Source organism: Callorhinchus milii, unplaced genomic scaffold (assembly GCF_018977255.1).
Source record: "Callorhinchus milii isolate IMCB2004 unplaced genomic scaffold, IMCB_Cmil_1.0 Scaffold16, whole genome shotgun sequence".
Taxonomy (NCBI): Eukaryota; Metazoa; Chordata; class Chondrichthyes; order Chimaeriformes; family Callorhinchidae; genus Callorhinchus; species Callorhinchus milii.
Genome location: NW_024704757.1, coordinates 15,200,115 through 15,206,591, shown reverse-complemented (window position 1 = coordinate 15,206,591; position 6,477 = coordinate 15,200,115).

Below are 6,477 nucleotides of genomic sequence, written 5' to 3'. Positions count from 1 at the left end.
ACCAGCACTCCCCTTTTTCTCCATTCTATTTGTTCAGAAATCTTCAATAAATATAGACCGTGAATTGCCCCTATTCATTTTTAGACAATTATATCTATATAATATATATATATACAATATTAAACACTTGCTTAAATATGCTGCCGGCCGACCTTATCTAGGTAGCAATCATTAGTGACTGCGTTAGGCCATCTGGCATGTTCTCCCTACAAGAAGATGTATCGAGCCTTCCAGCTTCCTACCAATTCTTAAGAATTCTTCAGCCAAGTCCACTTTACCGGCTATCCCGTGAAGCGCTTTGAGACGTCTCGAGGACGGGGCAAGGCGCTATATCAAACGCAAAGGATTATTATTATTATCAGTGTCGAAAACAATACAATTTGCCGTGAATCTGAAGTCGCCCACAAATATACAGTCAATTCACTTTACAGTGTGTTCTGTGAAGCGCTTTGGGACGTCCTCCCGACGTGAAAAGCGCTATATCAAATGCAAGGATTATTATTATTATTATTTATTAAGTCATGGTGGAATTCTGTATTTACTAACTTCTTTGTTTCTACGCACTTCAGTTGAAACACTCGAAACCGTAACGTTACACCGGTTTATGCCCGTCGACAGAATAAGAATATTCTTTTCTGTTTGCCTCGTTAAACTTGCTCTAACCTCGGGTCTATTCAGCCAGAGTCTCATCCATCAGCTCATTTTGTAAGCTCAATTATTAATTCATTCATTTACACAGTATGTTTGAATAGGAAACTTTTGTTTCTCAAAGGACTATTGATTTTTTTTTTGCGCGCGTGTGTATTTATATATATATATATATATATTAAAAAAAAGCTAAATAGCAGTATCGCCCGCCAAAATTTTCAAATAAAGAGCAGAAATGCATCGACAATGGATGAAGGCAGACAGACAAGCAGAGTTCTATGCAAATTCCTTAGTGTGCTTCTGGGGACAGAAGAGTGATCAGACATCAACCTCTTAGGCAATGCAGTCACCCCAGCAACCTCTCAGCGATTGTTCCACTGCGGTCCATTGAGACCAGACGAGCCTGCCATCCATTTAATAGGCTGATGCTTGCGGGCAGATGGTTAGACTCTGAGGCACAAATTGAGTTTATGTATGCAGCCTGGTGTCTCAAGGTATTCCCGAACCCTCGCTCCGTCAAAGATGAAACAAAAAAATGCCTCGACTCTCTCTTGCACGTTAGTTTTTTTTTTCTTGGCACTTGTTGCACTACCAGCTTGCTGTGTCATAGTTCCTTTCAAATTTATGCGTTAATAATTCCTTTCAAATATGTTCTGTAAAATATTCCACTTCTGCAAAAAGGCAACATTATTCCATAATGCCTGTGGTATTTCTTTCTGAATCAATCAGGGCTCAAACCATACATCACGTAGCCGCTTAAAAACACAGGTTGTTCTGCACCTTTCCAAACTAAATCCTATTAACGTGTGCCTTGTTACATTCAAGTCTTGCCTGCCACCCTCACTTGAGATGTCTCACACGTGGAGCTATTTTTTTGACGCATTGAGCGATTGAAGCTCTCTCTCTCTCTCTCTTTCTCTCATTTTCTATATTCACCATGAGAGGGAAGGGGGAAGGGAGGGAGGGGGTGGAAGCCCTAAAATGTGTTAATCTGCCATTTAAGAGTTTACAAAAGCCATCAATAACTGGACTCAGCAGACTGCTCGCTCATTCTAATAAGAACTAGAAGAGCCCTTGGCATTTGCGACTGCTTTAGGGCTCTTTTATGTCACACCGAGACAGTTTTGTTTTAATTATTGTCTATGAAAGTCAGGGTGGGTAGGGGGTGGGAGAGGGGGTTGTTTTTTTTTCACTTATCCCCTGTAGATTCAGTCAGACGCCAGGAGTCAAACATTGACCCTACTTAACATATCCCGCCAAAATCACAGGTGCCATTCACTGACTTAAAATGGTCAATAAACGAACACTGAAGAACAAACTTTTGTCCATTTTCCAAAGGAAAAGGTTACATCACTGGTCCTCTCCTCTCCGCTCTTCTCTTTTCTCATTAGAAGCAACATTTATTGAAAAAACACCTTTTGGCAAAAACAAGAAAACAATCATTCCAAACGTCAAACACCAACAAGTGCTTTCAGTAATGATGTGCTGTAGGTTATTTGAACTAAATGGAAGGACTGAGCTATTAAATCGCCTTGCTCTAGGCATGTGTTTGGGGGGGTGTGGACAGGGGAGAGGGATCTGGAATATTGCCAGATCGCTATTCCGGGGGTAATAATCCCTTCACATTTTTTCAAAAAAAGAGTATTAATTTGGTCGCTCATTCCACGACTGTTTGTGGGATTCTGCCCTGCGCGATTGGTTGCTGCATTTCACCTCCAGAAAATGCTGCTCTAGCTCTTACTGTAAACATTTGCCCTGGAGAAAAAAACCAACACTAATTCCTTGAGTATGTTAATGATCATCCTATAACCTGTTGCTGCAGTAAACAGAGATCAAAGGGACCTTTGTAAACCTTCTGTTGACTCTTCAGTTTGTGGGTTGAGGAAGGATGATTGGCTTTTTATCACTCTCCCAGTTCCCAGTCACATTCAGATGCCATCTCTGGGCAGTAAAATGCCTCTGTTAAAGTGCTTTCTGTTTAGTTAGCGCCTCAGGGTGTGAATCCTTACCAGAGTCCATAATGAGCTGGGGGGAAAGTGTCCCTTTTCTCACTTCCACGAGGATCCCTGCTGACCTGTCTTGTTGCCCAGCGAACTAACTCAACGTCTGTGAACATTCACGCAAAATCATGGAAATGCAGAAAGTATGACTTGAAGATAGGAAATTAACCTAATAACAGGGAACATTGTACAAAAGCTTTCTTTAAAAAAATATTGACTTTTTTTCCTTTAATGTTTAAAGTGGGTGGTTATCGAATAACCATCTTGCCTACTTCAACTGCTCGCGATAGCAATAATTGCGCCTTTATTTCCGTGATGTCTCTCCCTGTTCCATATAACTCACCTACCCATGGGAGTTCCATGTCTGGGATTTCCACGTGTGGGTGGGATGCATGGAGTTCTCAGCTTGGTTTGGATACTCTTAAGTTACGGTGATGGGTTTCCGAGTGTGTCAGACACCCCCACCACCACACAAAAAAAGATGCATTACATATGGATTCATTGATGTTGCCTAAACTGCACAGTGGATGGAGGTTTCCTGCTCAAGGTGCAATGTTAACGAAGCCCAGCTCAAATCTTATTTACTCAACAACAAAAAACAGCTAGTACAGCAACTGGATTTAAGCCAAGGGTTATTTACATCAGTCTTATTTCAGAACAGGATCTCCCCCAACACTACGTGTGTGTGTGCGTGTGTGTGTGCGTGCGTGCTTGTGTGTGTGAGTGTGTGTATGCATGTGTGGGGGGTGTCACTTTGAGTGCACACAAGGATATGGGCTCATAATCTGCCTTCAGTGCAGAGCTGAGGGAGATTTACATGCTGATGTGCTGTCCCTTCCAATACAATGTTAAAACAAGCTCTTCGTGATTTTCTGGGGGTGTTATGAGGAAAAACAGGGAGTTCTGCTGGTGTCAAGCGACTGCCAAGGATGGTGCAAAGCAAACTAGTGGGACCTTGGTCTTCTATTGCCTAGTAAATCCTTATGTTCTTATGCTCTGGCCAATGTTGCTCCCTCAACCATATTGAATAAAAAGAACGTTAGAACCAACTTGGGGGGTGGTTATTCATCACGTTAATGTGTTTGGTTGCCATGTTTGTCTATACAACAGCAGTTATATATTTTGTATTAATTATATATTATATATTATAGCAGTTATATGTTTCTTTTCATATTTGACTATATAAAAGCAGTTCCCTATATATAAATCAACTATATATATTATACACACATATATATAAACTACAGTATATACACTATATATATTATATAGTTTAGTTACATCCCAAAGTAATTTATTGTGAGAAGAACTTTGGGTCATTTTGATATAAAACACATTATAGTTCATTATTATCATCATCAGTAAAAACTTCCTTTGAGACTAAATACTTTGAACCAAAACCTGGGGTAAAAAGTAATTCCATTTCACATCGCTGTTGTTCTGTTCTGGAACCACAATTACCATGGGTAAAACATGCACTGCGTGGGAGCGAGTGGGTAAGATAACCTTCACACTGTGTTAGAGAATCCAAGTCGTAGCAGAAAGGTGATTTTTCTCAGCCCGTCCCGTCCTGTTGGGGCTGTTCTTTCACTGCCAGACTGCATTAGTCCAAAGACAGCTCCCTGCTATGCTTGGCAGCAATGATTTAGTGTGACAAGCGAAGAAAAGATATTTGGTTAGCTACCGCTTAGCCTGCCGTAAGTAACCCCCGTTTCTTGTGCTAATGACCGATGTCCCCAGTGGGAGCTATGTGCTTGGGCAATGCTGAACTCTGATCTTCCTCTGTCTGACTCTTAAGAAAAATTCTAATTATTCAGTCTTATCCCTCCACAGCCCTCAACCGCACGCACACAGACAAACAGCACAACTGGTCTCTCGGGTTTGGGAATTTATTTGAAATGTGGACCAGAGAGATGCTGATGTGTGCAGCAGTTTTGCTTGTTCGGACAGGGGGTAAAATTCGACCTGGGTTTAGCTTCACTCTGTTAACTGAGTGGTTCGGAGAGAAAAGTCCAGGATTTGGGGCAAAAAAACATGAATTCAGTCTTTAATTCTGTAGCCTTTCCCCCCTCGTCAGTTTCTTTGAAGAACTGCAGAAAACAGGCTTCAAGAATTAAAACGCAGTTGAGCAATTTGCCAAACTGCATTTGCCAAAATTTGCCAATCCAGGGAAAACCTGTAACTCTCTATGGTTTTATAAAAGCCTAATTACAGTTTACGCTTTGTTAAGAGTCTGTCACATTCCCTGTTACAAATCTGGCGAAAAGCAATAAACGCAGGAGAGCAGGATGGCGGATATCTGTTAATTAATGCTTGTTGCTTCTCTAAGCAACGCAGAGCTTCTTTGATGTAGTGCTGTATAACTACAGCCCTGATTGTGTGTCTCCCTCCAAACACAAGAGCACAGTCTCCAACCCCCCCCATCCCATCCAACCTTCTGCTCCTGTCCTGTCCTGTCCTGTCCTGTCCTGTCCTGTCCTGTCCTGTCCTGTCCTGTCCTGTCCAGGGTATTGTCACTGCAAACAGCTGGAAACTGCATGGACTCTGCAATGAGCAGCACACGGCAATCAGGAGGTTAGAGCTGCACAGATGTTCGAGGGTGGATTTATCTGATAAACATATGAGCTGAACCAGTGGGTATGGACTGTGCTGCAGTTACTTAACCCCAACACCATCAACACTTAGTGTGGAATCTAACACCACCACCAACACCACCACCAACAACACCAACACTAACACCAACACCACACCACCACACCAACACCACCACCAACACCACCACCAACACCAACACCACCACCAACACCAACACCAACACCACCACCAACACCAACAACAACACCACCACCAACACCAACACCACCACCACCAACAACAACACCACCACCAACACCACCACCACCAACAACAACACCACCACCAACAACAACAACACCACCACCAACACCACCACCACCAACAACAACATCAACAACACCACCAACACCAACACCACCACCAACACCAACACCACCACCAACACCACCACCAACAACACCAACACCACCACCAACACCACCACCAACACCACCACCAACAACAACAACACCACCAACAACAACAACACCACCACCAACAACATCAACACCAACAACAACAACACCACCAACACCACCAACACCAACAACAACAACACCACCAACACTACCACCAACACCACCACCAACACCCCCAACACCAACACCAACAACACCAACACCAACAACACCACCACCAACACCAACACCACCAACACCACCACCAACAACAACACCACCACCAACACCAACACCAACAACAACACCACCACCAACACCAACAACACCAACAACAACACCACCACCAACACCAACACCAACACCAACAACACCAACAACAACACCACCACCAACACCAACACCAACAACACCAACAACAACACCACACAACACCACCACCAACACCACCAACAACAACAGCAACAACACCACCACCAACACCAACACCACCAACACCAACAACACCAACAACAACAACACCAACAACAACAACAACAACAACAACAACAACAACAACACCAACAACACCAACAACACCAACAACAACACCAACAACAACACCAACAACACCAACAACAACACCAACAACAACAACACCAACAACAACAACACCACCACCAACAACACCAACAACACCACCAACAACACCAACACCAACAACATCACCACCAACAACAGCAACAACAACAGCAACAACACCAACAACACCAACAACAACACCACCAACAACAACAGCAACAACAACACCAACAACAACAACAACACCAGCACCA